Source organism: Leptodactylus fuscus, chromosome 2 (assembly GCF_031893055.1).
Source record: "Leptodactylus fuscus isolate aLepFus1 chromosome 2, aLepFus1.hap2, whole genome shotgun sequence".
NCBI classification, from domain to species: domain Eukaryota; kingdom Metazoa; phylum Chordata; class Amphibia; order Anura; family Leptodactylidae; genus Leptodactylus; species Leptodactylus fuscus.
Window position 1 is genome coordinate 163476530 of NC_134266.1, and position 19662 is coordinate 163496191.

At 48.0% G+C, this 19662-nt stretch overlaps 1 protein-coding gene across 4 annotated transcripts in view; it reads right to left on the reverse strand.

Moving 5' to 3' along the window:
• Nucleotides 1-19662, reverse strand: part of IMPG2 (interphotoreceptor matrix proteoglycan 2) — a 65662-nt gene that overhangs the window by 28381 nt on the left and 17619 nt on the right. The gene's annotated exons all lie outside the window — the stretch shown is intronic.

A 19662-nucleotide genomic window follows, 5' to 3' on the forward strand; every position in this document is an offset into this window, starting at 1 on the left:
GACTCCTGTTCAGGATCGCCTGTGCTTCCCGTTCTACGGAGGTGGCTGTGAGCAGGAGCAAGGATTGGTAACTAAGGCTGGGGACTGCAAACTCCATACTATCATTATACTCAGGGTCAGATTGAGTATAATGATCAGAGGCCTGGGGGAGGTAGGAAAAATAAAAAACAGTTACTTACCTCTCCTGTGCTCCAGAAGGCTTCAGGCCTGTTCAAGGGGCTGGAGGGGCCCCATGGTAAACGTTGGCCTTGGGGCCCCACCATTCCTAGTTACGCCACTGGCTAGGCTACTATTATCAAATACATTCTGACTTTTTCCCCACGTATAAATACCTATATAAACACATTATAAACTTGCATCTGGCTATGGAGAGTGTCTGAGAAGTGAATTGATAGGTGCAGGTCTCTCTTTTGCCCTCCCTGCAAGTTGCCTCTGTAAACAGCTGTGTCTTGTTTGACATTCTTGTTGCTATGGGTTTATCTTTAATATGACCCAGACAAATAGAACATCCATAACAAGCAATCTGTCTTGGATACTCAACTTTTCAGTCCATGGCAGAATTGAGGAAAAAATGGGTTGAGGGCTGAAACTTAGCCTTTCTCTGTCTATTGCTCCCACACTACACATAGTTGGAAAAAAGTACATATATATATATATATATATATATATATATATATATCCTACTAATATTATAAATGTGAAAGGTTTGTGTGTTTGGATATTTGCATGTTTGTTTGTTCCTCAATCACGCTAAAACGCCTGGACGGATTTGCGTGCAATTTTCCACAAACATAGTTTTCCCTGGGGATTGAAACATAGGCTACTTTTGGTGCCACTAAACAACATGGCTTCCTAGCAGGAGACTCACAAATGCAGGACTCCTAGCCCCAGCTATAGACTCACACACACTGCCTCGCATTTCCTGCCACAACCTGCCTGCACACTCCATACTGTAGCCCTCACTCTACTCACTCACATTTACATATAGCTTTCCACTACACACAGAGGCCCATTGCTCCTGCCTGCAATCAAAATGGACTGGGATTGCAGGCATTAACACTTGACCCCCCTCCCCCTCAAACGCCCCTTCTCCTTGCCTTTAACGTTGCAGACCGGGTCCTGCCTGCTGACCTCACAGGAGCCGACCTGTTCCATACTCAATGCTCCCACGCCTGTGTTTACAATACTACTATGGCAGCTGGGCTATGGACAGCGCAGATAGTAAGGCACACAAACTCTCATAGATGGCAATACACTTGGATTGCTGTCTATGGAGGCTTGCAATCAAATAACTGCAGGTTCACACCCCTCAGTGGAACGAAGAAAAAAGTTTTAAAAAAAAGAAAACAGTTAAAAAAGCAAAAAATCATCCAACAACACATATAAAACTCCAAACTACTGTGATGAATGTACATATTAGTTACCATTCCGCCCAAAAAATGCCCCGTCTACTAATAAAATATTTGCCCTACTCCCTCAACGTCACACTCACACGTAACAAACCACCATTTTCGTTCACACTTTGGACTATCATTTCAATAAAACCTCATCTAACCAATACACATTCCCCAGAATGCTATATCTACCATTAATCTGGACCCGCCATATTGTGGTTGCAAAAAAAACCCTTGCAAAAAAAACGCCTTCACACGGCGTAAACGCACGTGTATTTTGCCAAAATACACGTATCAAAATAAGACTCCCATTCACTTCAATGATATTTTTTGCATGTCTGTAAAATGTCATTGAAGTCAATAGGAGTCTTATTTTTACACATGTATTTTACACAAATACACACATGTTCACTCCGTGTCAAAGCTCCCGTACACTCAGTTCACACCACCGTCTGCTCTCCGTTCATGCGGTTCCATCTTCTGTTGTCACACAGTTCGCCCCTAAGCGTGGCTGACGCTGGGTTCACTTCGCCACTCCATATTAGGTTTCCATCTTCCTGTCAGACCAGGTCCGGCTATGAACGGCGGTGAGTGTTTTATGCTCTCCGCCGCAAAACCGTTTTTTTTTTTTTTAAATCAGGCACAGAGTACTACATGTCCGACTCTGCGTCTGGTTTAAAAAAAAAAGGTTTTGCAGCGGAGAGCATAAAAAAGGTACAGTATGTACCAGCTAAAAGTAAAAAAATAAAAATCCTCTGAAAATAACAACAAATTGTCTGTATTACTACATATACAATATAACATATCACATTTGCTATCCCACCAAACTTTTTACAGCACTTTCACAGTTTCACACATCTGTATCCGCCCAATTCTCAAATCACCGCAGACGAAGTCGCGGGTAAAAGCTAGAATATATATATATATATATATATATATATATATATATATACACACACACACACACCGGTAATGTGGTGAACATTTTTAATGCTGGTAAAAGTAGGAAAAGAGACTAAAGGAAAATTGGAATGAAAATGAGATTGTAAAGCACCTAAAATCAGAAAGAAGTGTAATAGTGAAAACCCCAGGTTTCTAATCCAAATGTTCCCCGGCTGTTAATAGAATCTTAATGTCCTCTGCAATACAAATATCACATTACATCATTTTTCCAGATTACACAAAATATAGCAGAATATAACAGAACATCAAAGTAAAATTCAGAACTGAATAAATAGAGATATCGTATATAGTTTATTTCCAAACGTTTTATTGGAATTGGAATATTACACTAGAGGTTTAAGCCTGTAGGTATTTTCAGGTGGAATAACAAATGGACATCAGTAAACAGAGTTGTAAGAAGAGATACTCCAGAATCGTTACTCAATAGGTAATGTTACTATTTACTGAAACAGAGCTGTCCATAGAGCGGACAGGTCCTTGGTACAGAACAGTAACATATGACGTCTAATATAGTTAGTAGAGATGTGCGAGGAATGAAATATTCAATATTCCTTTTGAATAGACCCTCAATATTCGACTATTTGACCAAATATCGAATCCCATTATAGTCTATGGGGAAAAAATGCTTGTTTCAGGGGAAACCCAAATTTGACTAAGGAGAGTCACCAAGTCCACAATGACACCTCAGCAAATGATGACAACACCTCTGGAATGCAACTGGGACAGCAGGGGAAGCATGTCTGGGAGTATCTAACATGCCCAAGTCACTGTATTACCCCACTATCCCAGCCTATCAAGTAGACACTTTCCACACTCAATACAACCTCTATGGAAAGAGGAAAAATACTTGGAAACCTTTTCTCTACATTAGTATGGACAGAAACACAAAATTTAAGCTCAAGAAACATTAACATGCACCCCTTTAAATCACGTTGCCCATGACAACCACAGATGGCATAGGCAATGGGAAATCCAACAGCCCCCACCCTTAACTATCATTGTGTATGTGTGTGTGATGTGGTGAGACCTCCAAAAATTACTTTTCTGGCCCTTGACGTGAGCCCTTCCAAATTAAGTTAAAGGCCCTTAAGCTGAGCTACCAGCAGTGATTGAGGCCCTTGAGGTGAGTTGAGCCTTTTGCCACCACAGTTTTATGCCCTTTAAGTGAGTTGAGCCTTCCACCAGCAGAGTTTTTGGCCCTTTGGGTGAGTTGAGCCTTGCACCAGCAGAGTTTTTGGCCCTTTGGGTGAGTTGAGCATTGCACCAGCAGAGTTTTTGGCCCTTTGGGTGAGTTGAGCCTTTAACCAGCAGAGTGTTAGGCCCTTTGGGTGAGTTGAGCCTTTAACCAGCAGAGTGTTAGGCCCTTTGGGTAAAATGAGCCTAGTAGGAGCAGAATTTTTCAACACAGATAGTGGAGGAGGATGATGAGGAGGAGGAACTGGAGAGCTGGAGCACACATATGGAACTTCATGTTGGGGTGCTTGACACTGGTGGACATGCAAATGATGGTCAAACCAGTGGCTGTTAATTTTGATGAGAGTCAGACGGTCAGCAGTGTCTGTTGACAAATGGCTGTGCTTATCAGTGATGATGCCACCGGCTGCGCTGAAGACCCTTTCTGATAGAACGCTGGCGGCAGGGCAGGAAAGCACCTCCAAGGCGTAAAGCGCAAGTTCCAGCCACAATTCCAACTTCGACACCCAATAAGTGCAGGGAGCAGAGGGATCAGAGAGGACAGGGCTGTGGTCGGCCAGGTACTCCCGCAACATGCGCCTATATTTGTCCCTCCTTGTGACACTAGGCCCCTCAGTGGCGGTAGTTTGGTGAGGGGGTGCCATTAACGTGTCCCTGGTGGGTGTGAACCAGATGGCAGTTGTTAGACTCTTGGAGGAACTCTCCCCTCTGCTGCCAGACAGAGTTGATGGAAACATTTCCATCATATTCTGCACCAGTTGCTTGTAGCAATCATTAATGTGATTGGCCCTCCCCTCTACTAGAATGAAAGACGAGATGTTATTTTTATACCAGGGGTTGAGGATTGCAAAAATCTGTTATTGGTTGCTCTCCATGATTTTGACAATGCGTTTGTCACTGGAAAAGCAGCCCAACATGAAGTCAGCCATGTGTGCCAGAGTGTTACTTGGCATGACTTCGCTGCCTCCACCGAAGGGTCACTCTCCACTTCCTCCTCTTCCTCCTCCCTTTCACCCCATCCGCGCTGAAGCAATGGGATGCACTGAACTTCCCCGCTAGCCTCCTGTGTGACAATGATATCATCTGCCACTTCATCTGCCTACTCTTCCTCTGTCATTACACGCTGAGAAGGTGACAGGAGTGTGCACTGCCTTCCTGCTGGGATGGGTCTGCTCCTATCCCCAACTCCTCAGCGTGCAATGCGTTATCCCTGATGTTGATGAGGGATTCTCGTATCACACACAGGAGCGGGATGGTTACACTCACTAGTGCGCAGTCAGAGCTGATCCTCTTGGTGGACTCCTCAAAGACATGTAGTATCTCACATAAGTTTGCCATCCATGGCCACTCAAGTGCAGAAACTGCGGCAGCTGACTTTGAGGAACCCTTGGGATGGTACTCCATCAAGGGTCTCTGCTGCTCACACACCCTGCTCAACATATGGTACGTCGAGTTCCAGTGTGTGTGGGGACTCGCAAAACAGCCGGTGTTCGGGCAGAGGTAGGCGTTGCTGGAGGGTTCTGAGGCTAGCAGTGGCTAGTGTAGACTTACAAAAGTGGGCGCACAAGCGCCGCACACTTTCTCCAGTAGCTCATGAACATTGGGGTAAGTTTTTAAAAACCGTTGCACCGCTAAGTTGAAAACCTGGGCTAGGCATGGAACATGTTGGAGGCTGGCAAGCTCCAGAGCCACTACCAGGTTCCGGCTGTTATCACACACAATCATGCCTGGGCCCAGGTGCAGCGGCGAAAACCACATTGCCGTCTCATCGAGGATGGAATCCCTCACCTCGGAGGCAATGTGCTGTCTGTCACCCAAACTGATGAGATTCAGCACGGCCTGCTGACGTCTCCCCACGCCAGTGCTGCAGCATTTCCAGCTCATAGCTGGGGTCGATGTAACTGTGGAGGAGGAGGAGGGTGGTGGTTCAGAACCCCTACCAGAAATCTTGGGCGGGGAGAGGAGGTAGGCCGCCCCAGCTTGCGACCTAGTCCCAGCCTACACTACATTCACCCAGTGTGCCATGAGTGATATGTAGCGTCCCTGTCCACATGCACTTGTCCACACGTCGGTGGTCAAGTGGACCTTTGGGACACGTGCTGGTGCAAGGCGGGGACAGCACACCGGGAGAAGTAGTGATGGCTAAGGACGGCATAGCGAGGTGCCGTAGTTGCCATCAGGTCACAGAAGGCCTGAGTCTCCACAAGCCTGAATGGCAAAATCTCCTGGGCCAGGAGTTTGGAGATGTGCCCATTTAAGGCTTGGGCATGTGGCTGGCTTGCGCTATACTTCTGCCTGTGCTCGAATGCCTGGGAGATGGTGGGTTGCTGGGAAGAGGCGCATGATGGTGCAAGAGAAGGAACAGAGGCACGAAAAGGGGAGGATGAGGGTGAAGTCCCCAAAGTGGCAGAGGCAGATGTGGAGGTGTCCTGGCTGGTGGTCTGGACTGCAGGGCCAGCACTGGCAACAGTGGAAGAGGCAGTGGCGCTAACGCCGGACGACGATTGTCCTGCATTTGCTCTCTCCCACTGAGCCCAGTGCTTGCCTTTCAAATGACGGCACATGCCTGAGGTGGTAAAGTTGCTCTTTTCAGAGCCCCTACTCAGTTTAGAGTTATAAAGTGTGCAAACTGCACTAAATTTGTCCTCAGCGCATACATTGAAAAATCTCCATACCATCAAGGAATGTGGCCTCGATGGGGGAGTTTTACTCGAATGGCTAGAACAGGGAACATCTTGGGCCTTGCTGGTTCTGGCCTGGCTTCTGTGAAACAGCTGTCATCTGCCTCTGGACATGCCTCTGCCTCTAGCCTCCTTTTTTGGTGCTGCGCTTGCCTCCTGATCTACACTGCTTTCCCCGCTAGACATCACCTCTGTCCAGGTCAGGTTGGTAGCCTCATCGTCCACCACCTCCTCTTCCAATTCCTCACTCTGCTCCTCCTCCTGTACACCGCACATGACAACAGCCTGCCCTGATGGCAACTGTGTCTCGTCGTCATAACTGAGGATGGGTTGCTGGTCCACAACCATTAAATCACCAGGAGATGGTGGATGTTCCAGTGTTTGGGCATCAGGACACACAAAGTCGTCTGGTAGCTCCTGGGATTCAGGAAGTGGTTGGACAGAGTGAGAGACAGATAAAGGACCCGAAAACAGCTCCTGGGAGGGGGCAAAGGTGGGATGACTCTGCTGGGAAGATTGGGCATGTTGGGAGGAAAGAGGGCTCTTGGCTAGGAAGAGGACTTGAGGTAGTGGCTGACTGGCTGGTTGAAAAGATGCTGGAAGCATTATCCACCAGCCATTGTAACACCTGTTCCTGGTGCTCAGGCCTGCTCAGTGTGGTACCCTGCACCTGCTTAATGTAGCCGTCAAGCCAGGGATTGTGGAGAAGCGCAATGCTGGCTGCCCGTCGTGAGTAGGCATTGGATGTGCTGTAGCTTCACTGCAACCTTGCTCCCCAGCTGCATTTCCACGCCCCCGTCCTCGTCCATATCCCTTTGTGCTATCCTTGCACATTTTGAGTGTATACAAGTATATATTTTTTTGTATACATGGAGGGTAGATATATTGAGCGTTTATCTACTGCCGTATATACTGTATGACAGTATACAGCTTTCTTCTCACCCAATGGGACAGGTAAAATAACTGAGTGCACAAGCTGATGTATACAAGTGTATGTCCAAATGGAACAGGTATATACTGTATACCAGTGGTAGGGAATTTGAGCCCTAAAAAGGGCTTTTGTGAAATGTCTGCAGGATGAGTGTATATGCTGATGGTGTGTATACACTCGTCAAGCAGTTTAGCTCTGAGTAGAGCTGTTTTTTGAATATTTCCTGCCTAACAGAAGCTAAATTCTCTCTGACCCCCTGCAGCACGTCTCTCCCTATCTCAATCCAAACCACATCTAGCACGAATATGGCTGCCACTATTCTTATAAATCCGAGGTCACCTGATTTAGCCAGCCAATGACTTTTTCCTATTTTTTTCGATGCCTACATTTTTCTGCTTCCTGTCCCACCTTCCCTGCACAGTTATTGGTGCAAAAAAAGTACCAGGTAAGGTGGGAGGGCATACAAATTTTTACTGCATTTACGGCGTGGTATTCGATTGGAATCGAATATATCGAATACCTTAATATTCGATCGAATACCTACTCGATCGAACGGTATTTGCTCATCTCTAATAGTTAGGATACCCTTGCCAAATCTAATACATTCACTAAATCAATAAAGCATACCTCATATGTTTTAGTATATTTAGATTATACTGAAACTTATGTCAATGGTGTATATAATTTGTTAGCATCTGGCCAATACAGGCCTTGCTCATATGGAGTATAAAATATATTTTCTCATGCACAAAGCTCCATTATGGTATATATCATATTTTGTACACTGCACATAAGTCTTCTGCATACAACTCCATTATGTGCAGTGTACAAAATATGATATATACCATATGCCTCCTGCACACAGCTCTATTATGTTATATATCATATTTTGTACACTGCACATAAATCTCCTGCACACAGCTCTCTTATGGCTTGGTTTACTTAGTTTTTATAGAACTATAATAGGGCCTCTATTTTTGTGTATGTGGCCTTTATTGTACACTCCATAATATCTCCAACAGAATTTTGTTAGATTTCATACATATTTGACAGAAAAAAAAACCTGCACCTTGCATTGGATGCTGTAAGCATTGCATCCAGTGGAGAATATCCCCCACATATGGCTCCTTGTGGTAATATGTCACACAGAGGCTACACTAAGGATAAGCATGGTGTTTACGTGGCTCTCCTATGTGCATAAAGTCTTAACATAACACTCTATAACATGATATTATTCCTCTTTAAAAAGTTCTGTGTTATATTCTATTGTTTCTTATTTTAAAAAAGGTGCAGTAGCAGATTTGTGAAATGTATTTTTCCCTCTTCCCATTTAGCATCACATGACAGATTTCTGCTTTCAATGTATTATTACAACATACGGCACTTTCTTGCTGCCTATAAATAACTAAAGCCGTGCTATACAAGGAAGCTAAGCTGTGTTGGTTATGACCAAGGGGTCTGAGAACATTCACTGCCAGATGAACTGACAGATCTGCTAATCTAGCCTTAAAATAGGATGTAAACACCTAGTAAATGTGTAGCATTACAAATATGGGGCTCAAGCAGGTGTAGGTGTCACTTTCTTCTGACACATACAAGTTAAAAGAAGGCCAGAAATTGTTTCCCAGTATTTTAGGTATGATGATAGGACATTGGCATTAAGAAAAAGAAGTTCTGTATTTCATCCCATATTACAATGTTATATTATATTATAGGTTTCCTTACAAATAACGTTTAATAAAGAAAAAACCTTATAGCACTGGTAAACAATATACTTTATGTATGGCATACAGTTTTACATTCAGGTTTGAAATCCACATTGTAGGAAAAAATGAAACATTTCCTAATGTTAGTGAATACGGTGGCATTGTGACTTACAAGGTACTGTGAACACAACATGACAGTCAGCAGAAATGTAACTCTGCTAGGTTTGTATGCCACCATTAGATGCACTAGGCTGTACAACGTTTGAGAATGTCACAAGACCTGAAGTCACCAGGTCTAGTCTTAGCCCTCGTTCACATCAGCGTTTGAATTCCTTTCAGGGGAGTCTACATGGAGACACCCCCCCCCCCCCAAAAAAAAAAAAAAAAAAAAAAGAATACAAACGCAATTGCAAGCGCTCTGCTATAAAAGCACATGGACCCCATAGACTATCAGGGCTCATTCACACGGGGCAAGGGGGGGGCGAATTCTGACGCCGAATTCACCTCAGAATCCGCCCCCTCACAATAGAGGTCTATGCAGACAACTAGCTTCCTTTTTTCCATGAGCGATATGTTCCAGCTCAAGGAAAAAAGAAGCGAGCTTCCCTTTCTTCAAGCGGATTCCACGGCTGAGTCAGCCCCGGCATCTGCCTCGCAACAGCACCCTCCAGACTAGACCCATTCATTTGAAGGCAGGCAGGCGCATTTTGGTCCTATTCTGACATGGTTTCCCGTATCAGAATCAGGACCAAAATACGCGGTCCCGTGCCCCGGGGTCTGTGTGCTTGCCGTGCGCTGCCCGCAGAATCACACAGACAGGAAACTACTTTCCTGTCTGCAAGATCTCTGCGGAGATCTCGTGGCAAGCACACGGACCCCATTATAATCTATGGGGTCCGTGTCCTTTTACTGCACAAGCTGATGTGAACAGGGCTTAAAGGGGTTGTGTGACCTATCCTCCATATAGGTCACCAACTTGAGATAGAGGGGGGTCTGACAACCAAGCCTTGCACTAACCAGCTGTTTTTAGAAGAGTGTACAGAGGTGGCTCACCAATATATATAAGTTAAAGTGCCCTGGGTGAACCTTGGCACCAATACAATTTTACAGCAACTCACAAGAATCGGCTCAACACTAATACCAAGATCAGCCACAGGATTGTGGAAAGGAAAAGGGATATATAGGAAGAGAGAAGCTGATAAAGATATAGAGTGCCAAGACCATGAAAGATCATTCAGCCTTCATTCTGACAAAAATATAAATACAAAAATCTATATCTAAAAAGTCAGGGGAACACTTTTTTGGATTCCATTGAAAGTTGGCAACTACCTCAATATTCAGATTTTATATTGTTTTTGAGCTTAATTCTTCTATATGTCTGTACTTTAATGTATGCCCAGTGGATATGTTACATAAGTTATGCATTATTTGATAATATTGTGATTATGTTATACTGCACTACATTCACTATGTATGTGACCTGGATGGCCCGCGGGAGCGCTTAACCACGGCACTGCACAGAGGAGAAGGAATCTAGCTAAGAGTTCAATTTGGCAACAGTGAGCGTTGGCATGGCACAGGTGACTGTGAGAAACAGAGTATCAGATCTGAAGATATATGGCAAGGAAAACAGCGGTTGTGAATCCAGATAACGGAATTTGGATAGAGGAAGATTCAGGTGGAAGTGATTCTAGGCCGGATTTGTGGCTACACTCTTCTCTGTTATATCTAGATGTAATTTATCCAAATTGCCTGCCTTTAATAACAGCGTAAAGATAAAACTCCACATTGCGAAAATGCTGTGTTTTTGCAGCTACGAAAAAAAAATACTGCATTTATAGTACCTGCATAGTGAAAGAGATTCTAGATAATCCCATCCACACATAGCAAAAAAAATCTCATGCGGAAAAGCTGTGTTTTTGAAAATTGCAGCATGTCAATAACCTCATTGGAAATGCTGCTGTTTTTCCTATAGGTTTAATTAGGGAAGAAAATCCACTGAGAAAAACTCAGCAAAAGTGCAATGAAAAATGCTGCAGAGAAAACATTATGCATTTATGTTTCAGTTTTTTCTGCAGTGTTTTTTTGCTGTGTTTTGCTACGTGGGGCCTTGGCATGAAAGGGTATTATAATGTCAATCAGTGATGTCTGAGATGGATAGGGTTCTATGAGCACAAGACACAAAGTCAGGAGCTTCAGAAACAAGTGGCCTACACTGTTCATGTTACGTCCCATAGGTGTAATTTTCTGTGAAAAGTATTGCAACTAGAGATGAGCGAACACTAAAATGTTCGAGGTTCGAAATTCGATTCGAACAGCCGCTCAATGTTCGTGTGTTCGAACGGGTTTCGAACCCCATTATAGTCTATGGGGAACAGATACTCGTTAAGGGGGAAACCCAAATCCGTGTCTGGAGGGTCACCAAGTCCACTATGACACCCCAGGAAATGATGCCAACACCTCTGGAATGACACTGGGACAGCAGGGGAAGCATGTCTGGGGGCATCTAACACACCAAAGACCCTCTATTACCCCAACATCACAGCCTAACAACTACACACTTTACACACTCAATACCACCTCTCTGACAGTAGGAAAACACCTTGAAACATGTGTATTTGGCACTTGCAGTGAGGAGAGCTTGTCACCAGCAGTGAATTTGGCCCTTGTAGTAAGTTGAGGTTGGCACCAACATTTGTTTTGAAAATCAGGGTGGATTGAGCCTCTAACCAGCAGAGTTTGGGCAAATTCATGGTGGAGGGAGCCTCTAAACACCCCAGTTTGGGCAAATTCATGGTGGAGGGAGCCTCTAAAAACCCCAGTTTGGACCAATTCATGGTGGAGGGAGCCTCTAACCAGCCCAGTTTGGGCAAATTCATGGTGGAGGGAGCCTCTAAAAAACCCAGTTTGGACCAATTCATGGTGGAGGGAGCCTCTAACCAGCCCAGTTTGGGCAAATTCATGGTGGAGGGAGCCTCTAACCAGCCCAGTTTGGACCAATTAATGGTGGAGGGAGCCTCTAACCAGCCCAGTTTGGACCAATTAATGGTGGAGGGAGCCTCTAACCAGCCCAGTTTGAACCAATTCATGGTGGAGGGAGCCTCTAAACAGCCCAGTTTGGGCAAATTCATGGTGGAGGGAGCCTCTAAAAAACCCAGTTTGGACCAATTCATGGTGGAGGGAGCCTCTAACCAGCCCAGTTTGGACCAATTAATGGTGGAGGGAGCCTCTAACCAGCCCAGTTTGGACCAATTCATGGTGGAGGGAGCCTCTAAACAGCCAAGTTTTGGGAAATTCATGGTGGAGGGAGCCTCTAACCAGCCCAGTTTGGACCAATTCATGGTGGAGGGAGCCTCTAAACAGCCAAGTTTTGGGAAATTCATGGTGGAGGGAGCCTCTAACCAGCCCAGTTTGGACCAATTCATGGTGGAGGGAGCCTCTAAAAAACCCAGTTTGGACCAATTCATGGTGGAGGGAGCCTCTAAACAGCCCAGTTTGGGCAAATTCATGGTGGAGGGAGCCTCTAACCAGCCCAGTTTGGACCAATTAATGGTGGAGGGAGCCTCTAAACAGCCCAGTTTGGGCAAATTCATGGTGGAGGGAGCCTCTAACCAGCCCAGTTTGGACCAATTCATGGTGGAGGGAGCCTCTAACCAGCCCAGTTTGGGCAAATTCATGGTGGAGGGAGCCTCTAAAAAACCCAGTTTGGACCAATTCATGGTGGAGGGAGCCTCTAACCAGCCCAGTTTGGGCAAATTCATGGTGGAGGGAGCCTCTAACCAGCCCAGTTTGGACCAATTAATGGTGGAGGGAGCCTCTAACCAGCCCAGTTTGGACCAATTCATGGTGGAGGGAGCCTCTAACCAGCCCAGTTTGGACCAATTAATGGTGGAGGGAGCCTCTAAACAGCCAAGTTTTGGGAAATTCATGGTGGAGGGAGCCTCTAACCAGCCCAGTTTGGACCAATTCATGGTGGAGGGAGCCTCTAAACAGCCCAGTTTGGGCAAATTCATGGTGGAGGGAGCCTCTAAAAAACCCAGTTTGGACCAATTCATGGTGGAGGGAGCCTCTAATTAGCCCAGTTTGGACCAATTAATTGTGGAGGGAGCCTCTAACCAGCCCAGTTTGGACCAATTAATGGTGGAGGGAGCCTCTAAACAGCCCAGTTTGGGCAAATTCATGGTGGAGGGAGCCTCTAACCAGCCCAGTTTGGACCAATTAATGGTGGAGGGAGCCTCTAACCAGCCCAGTTTGGACCAATTAATGGTGGAGGGAGCCTCTAACCACCCCAGTTTGGACCAATTCATGGTGGAGGGAGCCTCTAACCAGCCCAGTTTGGACCAATTCATGGTGGAGGGAGCCTCTAAAAAACCCAGTTTGGACCAATTCATGGTGGAGGGAGCCTCTAAACAGCCCAGTTTGGGCAAATTCATGGTGGAGGGAGCCTCTAAAAAACCCAGTTTGGACCAATTCATGGTGGAGGGAGCCTCTAACCAGCCCAGTTTGGACCAATTAATGGTGGAGGGAGCCTCTAAACAGCCAAGTTTGGACCAATTCATGGTGGAGGGAGCCTCTAAAAACCCCAGTTTGGACCAATTCATGGTGGAGGGAGCCTCTAACCAGCCCAGTTTGGACCAATTAATGGTGGAGGGAGCCTCTAACCAGCCCAGTTTGGACCAATTAATGGTGGAGGGAGCCTCTAACCACCCCAGTTTGGACCAATTCATGGTGGAGGGAGCCTCTAAACAGCCAAGTTTGGACCAATTCATGGTGAAGGGAGCCTCTAAAAACCCGTTTGGACCAATTCATGGTGGAGGGAGCCTCTAACCAGCCCAGTTTGGGCAAATTCATGGTGGAGGGAGCCTCTAAACAGCCCAGTTTGGGCAAATTCATGGTGGAGGGAGCCTCTAACCAGCCCAGTTTGGACCAATTAATGGTGGAGGGAGCCTCTAACCAGCCCAGTTTGGACCAATTAATGGTGGAGGGAGCCTCTAACCACCCCAGTTTGGACCAATTCATGGTGGAGGGAGCCTCTAAACAGCCAAGTTTGGACCAATTCATGGTGGAGGGAGCCTCTAAAAACCCCAGTTTGGACCAATTCATGGTGGAGGGAGCCTCTAACCAGCCCAGTTTGGACCAATTAATGGTGGAGGGAGCCTCTAAACAGCCAAGTTTTGGGAAATTCATGGTGGAGGGAGCCTCTAACCAGCCCAGTTTGGACCAATTCATGGTGGAGGGAGCCTCTAAAAAACCCAGTTTGGACCAATTCATGGTGGAGGGAGCCTCTAAACAGCCCAGTTTGGGCAAATTCATGGTGGAGGGAGCCTCTAACCAGCCCAGTTTGGACCAATTAATGGTGGAGGGAGCCTCTAAACAGCCCAGTTTGGGCAAATTCATGGTGGAGGGAGCCTCTAACCAGCCCAGTTTGGACCAATTCATGGTGGAGGGAGCCTCTAACCAGCCCAGTTTGGGCAAATTCATGGTGGAGGGAGCCTCTAAAAAACCCAGTTTGGACCAATTCATGGTGGAGGGAGCCTCTAACCAGCCCAGTTTGGGCAAATTCATGGTGGAGGGAGCCTCTAACCAGCCCAGTTTGGACCAATTAATGGTGGAGGGAGCCTCTAACCAGCCCAGTTTGGACCAATTCATGGTGGAGGGAGCCTCTAACCAGCCCAGTTTGGACCAATTAATGGTGGAGGGAGCCTCTAAACAGCCAAGTTTTGGGAAATTCATGGTGGAGGGAGCCTCTAACCAGCCCAGTTTGGACCAATTCATGGTGGAGGGAGCCTCTAAACAGCCCAGTTTGGGCAAATTCATGGTGGAGGGAGCCTCTAAAAAACCCAGTTTGGACCAATTCATGGTGGAGGGAGCCTCTAATTAGCCCAGTTTGGACCAATTAATTGTGGAGGGAGCCTCTAACCAGCCCAGTTTGGACCAATTAATGGTGGAGGGAGCCTCTAAACAGCCCAGTTTGGGCAAATTCATGGTGGAGGGAGCCTCTAACCAGCCCAGTTTGGACCAATTAATGGTGGAGGGAGCCTCTAACCAGCCCAGTTTGGACCAATTAATGGTGGAGGGAGCCTCTAACCACCCCAGTTTGGACCAATTCATGGTGGAGGGAGCCTCTAACCAGCCCAGTTTGGACCAATTCATGGTGGAGGGAGCCTCTAAAAAACCCAGTTTGGACCAATTCATGGTGGAGGGAGCCTCTAAACAGCCCAGTTTGGGCAAATTCATGGTGGAGGGAGCCTCTAAAAAACCCAGTTTGGACCAATTCATGGTGGAGGGAGCCTCTAACCAGCCCAGTTTGGACCAATTAATGGTGGAGGGAGCCTCTAAACAGCCAAGTTTGGACCAATTCATGGTGGAGGGAGCCTCTAAAAACCCCAGTTTGGACCAATTCATGGTGGAGGGAGCCTCTAACCAGCCCAGTTTGGACCAATTAATGGTGGAGGGAGCCTCTAACCAGCCCAGTTTGGACCAATTAATGGTGGAGGGAGCCTCTAACCACCCCAGTTTGGACCAATTCATGGTGGAGGGAGCCTCTAAACAGCCAAGTTTGGACCAATTCATGGTGAAGGGAGCCTCTAAAAACCCGTTTGGACCAATTCATGGTGGAGGGAGCCTCTAACCAGCCCAGTTTGGGCAAATTCATGGTGGAGGGAGCCTCTAAACAGCCCAGTTTGGGCAAATTCATGGTGGAGGGAGCCTCTAACCAGCCCAGTTTGGACCAATTAATGGTGGAGGGAGCCTCTAACCAGCCCAGTTTGGACCAATTAATGGTGGAGGGAGCCTCTAACCACCCCAGTTTGGACCAATTCATGGTGGAGGGAGCCTCTAAACAGCCAAGTTTGGACCAATTCATGGTGGAGGGAGCCTCTAAAAACCCCAGTTTGGACCAATTCATGGTGGAGGGAGCCTCTAACCAGCCCAGTTTGGACCAATTAATGGTGGAGGGAGCCTCTAAACAGCCAAGTTTTGGGAAATTCATGGTGGAGGGAGCCTCTAACCAGCCCAGTTTGGACCAATTCATGGTGGAGGGAGCCTCTAAACAGCCCAGTTTGGGCAAATTCATGGTGGAGGGAGCCTCTAAAAAACCCAGTTTGGACCAATTCATGGTGGAGGGAGCCTCTAATTAGCCCAGTTTGGACCAATTAATTGTGGAGGGAGCCTCTAACCAGCCCAGTTTGGACCAATTAATGGTGGAGGGAGCCTCTAAACAGCCCAGTTTGGGCAAATTCATGGTGGAGGGAGCCTCTAACCAGCCCAGTTTGGACCAATTAATGGTGGAGGGAGCCTCTAACCAGCCCAGTTTGGACCAATTAATGGTGGAGGGAGCCTCTAACCACCCCAGTTTGGACCAATTCATGGTGGAGGGAGCCTCTAACCAGCCCAGTTTGGACCAATTCATGGTGGAGGGAGCCTCTAACCAGCCCAGTTTGGACCAATTAATGGTGGAGGGAGCCTCTAACCACCCCAGTTTGGACCAATTCATGGTGGAGGGAGCCTCTAAAAAACCCAGTTTGGACCAATTCATGGTGGAGGGAGCCTCTAAACAGCCCAGTTTGGGCAAATTCATGGTGGAGGGAGCCTCTAAACAGCCCAGTTTGGGCAAATTCATGGTGGAGGGAGCCTCTAACCAGCCCAGTTTGGACCAATTAATGGTGGAGGGAGCCTCTAACCAGCCCAGTTTGGACCAATTCATGGTGGAGGGAGCCTCTAAACAGCCCAGTTTGGGCAAATTCATGGTGGAAGGAGCCTCTAACCAGCAGAGTTGTGGGAAAGCAGGGTGGAGGGAGCCTCTAACCAGCAGAGTTGGTGGAAATCAGGGTGGAGGGAGCCTCTAACCAGCAGAGTTGGGGGAAATCATGTTGGAGGGAGCCTAGTATTAGCAGAATTGTGCAACGCTTATGGTGGATGAGTATGAGGATGCGGAGGAATTGGAGAGGTTGAGTACAGACATGGAGTTTCATGTTGGGGTGCTTTACACAGGTGGGCACAAAAATGAAGGCTCTATCCAGTGGTGGTTCATTTTTATCAAAGTGAGCCGGTCGGCACTCTCAGCTGACAGACGGGTGCGCTTGTCAGTGATGATGCCACCGGCTGCACTGAACACCCTCTCAGATAGGACGCTGGCGGCAGGACAGGACAGCACCTCCAAGGCATATAGGGCAAGTTCAAGCCACAGGTCCAACTTCGACACCCAATACGTGTAGGGCGCAGAGGGGTCGGAGAGGACAGGGCTGTGGTCGGAAAGGTATTCCCGCAACATGCGCCTATACTTCTCACACCTGGTGACACTAGGACCCTCCGTGGCGGCACTTTGGCGAGGGGGTGCCATCAAGGTGTCCCAGACCTTAGACAGTGTGCCCCTCGTTTGTGTGGACCGGTGAGAACTTGGTTGCCTACTGGAGGAACTGCCCTCCCTGCCGCCACTGTCACATGCTGGAAACATCTCCATCATATTCTGCACCAATTGCCTGTGGCAAGCATTGATGCGATTGGCCCTCCCCTCTACCGGAATAAAAGACGAGATGTTGTTTTTATACCGGGGGTCAAGGATAGCAAAGATCCAGTACTGGTTGTCCTCCATGATTTTGACAATACGCTTGTCGGTTGTAAAGCACCCCAACATGAACTCAGCCATGTCTGCCACAGTGTTAGTTGGCATGACTCCTCTGGCCCCACCGGAAAGTTCAATCTCCATTTCCTCCTCATCCTCCATGTCTACCCATCCGCGCTGCAACAATGGGACGATTCGAAGTTGCCCGGAAGCCTCCTGTATCACCATCACATCATCGGACAACTCTTCTTCCTCCTCCTCCTCCTCCTCCTCCTCCTCCATTAAACGCAGTGAAGCGGACAGATGTGTGGACCTACTCTCCAGCTGTGACGGATCGGATGCTATCCCTAACTCCTCTGTGTGATCTGAGTTATCCCTGATGTCAATCAGGGATTCTCTCAGAACACACAAGAGCGGGATTGTAAGGCTCACCATCGCATCCTCAGAGCTCACCCTCCTTGTGGACTCCTCAAAGACCCGTAGGATGTCACAAAGGTCTCTCATCCATGGCCACTCATGGATGTGAAACTGAGGCAGCTGACTTTGTGGCACCCTAGGGTTTTGTAGCTGGTATTCCATCAAAGGTCTCTGCTGCTCAACCACTCTATTCAACATCTGAAACGTTGAGTTCCAGCGTGTGGGGACGTCGCACAAAAGCCGGTGTTGTGGCACATGCAGGCGTTGCTGGAGAGATTTTAAGCTAGCAGCGGCTACTGTCGACTTGCGAAAGTGGGCGCACATGCGCCGCACTTTCACCAGTAGCTCTGGAACATTGGGGTAGCTCTTTAGGAAACGTTGCACCACTAGGTTGAAGACGTGGGCCAGGCATGGAACATGTTGGAGTCCGGCAAGCTCCAGAGCTGCTACCAGGTTCCGGCCGTTATCACAAACGACCATGCCTGGGCCCAGGTGCAGCGGCTCAAACCATATTGCCGTCTCATCGAGGAGGGCATCCCTCACCTCGGAGGCAGTGTGCTGTCTGTCCCCCAAGCTGATCAGCTTCAGCACAGCCTGCTGACGTCTACCAACGCCAGTGCTGCAACGTTTCCAACTCGTAGCTGGGGTCAATCTAACAGCGGAGGAGGAGGCGGTGGCGGAGGAGGAGGCGGAGGAGGAGGCGGTAGAGGAGGAGGAGGAGGGGGGTGTTCTTCTCGTGTCCCTGCCAGGAATGTTAGGCGGGGAGACGAGGTACACCGGGCCAGTTTGGGAAGCAGTCCCAGCCTCAACTACATTTACCCAGTGTGCCGTCAGTGAAATGTAGCGTCCCTGTCCGCATGCACTTGTCCACGCGTCGGTGGTCAAGTGGACCTTTGTGCAAAGCGCGGAACTAAGGGCCCGCCTGATGTTGAGTGACACGTGCTGGTGCAAGGCGGGGACGGCACACCGGGAGAAGTAGTGACGGCTAGGGACGGCATAGCGAGGTGCCGCAGTTGCCATCAGGTCCAGGAAGGCGGGAGTTTCAACAAGCCGGAACGCCAACATCTCCTGGGCCAGCAGTTTAGCGATGTTGGCGTTCAAGGCTTGCGCGTGTGGGTGGTTAGCAGTGTATTTCTGCCGCCGCTCCAATGTCTGAGAGATGGTGGGTTGTTGTAAAGAAACGCCTGATGGTGCCTTTGATGGTGCAGGAGAAGGAGATAAGACAGGACCAGGGGAGGATGAGGTAGAAGTCAACAAAGTGGCGGAGGCAGATGAAGTGGTGTCCTGGCTCGTCCTCTGGAGTGCATCGCCAGCACAGTCAGCAGTGGCAGTGGCAGAGGCAGAGGCAGAGGCAGTGGCAGTGGCGTGAACGGCAGGCGGCCTTTGTCCTGCCGTTGCTGCCTGCCACTGATTCCAGTGCTTGGATTCCAAATGACGGCGCATTGAAGTGGTGGACAGGTTGCTCTTCTCAGAGCCCCTAATCAATTTCGAGAGGCAAATTGTGCAGACAACACTATATCTGTCCTCGGCGCATTCCTTGAAAAAACTCCACACCTTCGAGAAACGTGCCCTCGAGGTGGGAGTTTTTCGGGGCTGGGTACGAACTGGAACATCTTGGGAGATTCCGGGTGTGGCCTGGCTTCGCCTAAGCTGCTGACCTCTGCCTCTGCCTCTAGCTACCCTTTTTGGTGCTGCACCTGCCTCAACATCCACACTACTTTCCCCGCTTGACATCCCCCCTGTCCAGGTCGGGTCAGTGTCCTCATCATCCACCACTTCCTCTTCCAACTCCTGTCTCATCTCCTCCTCCCGC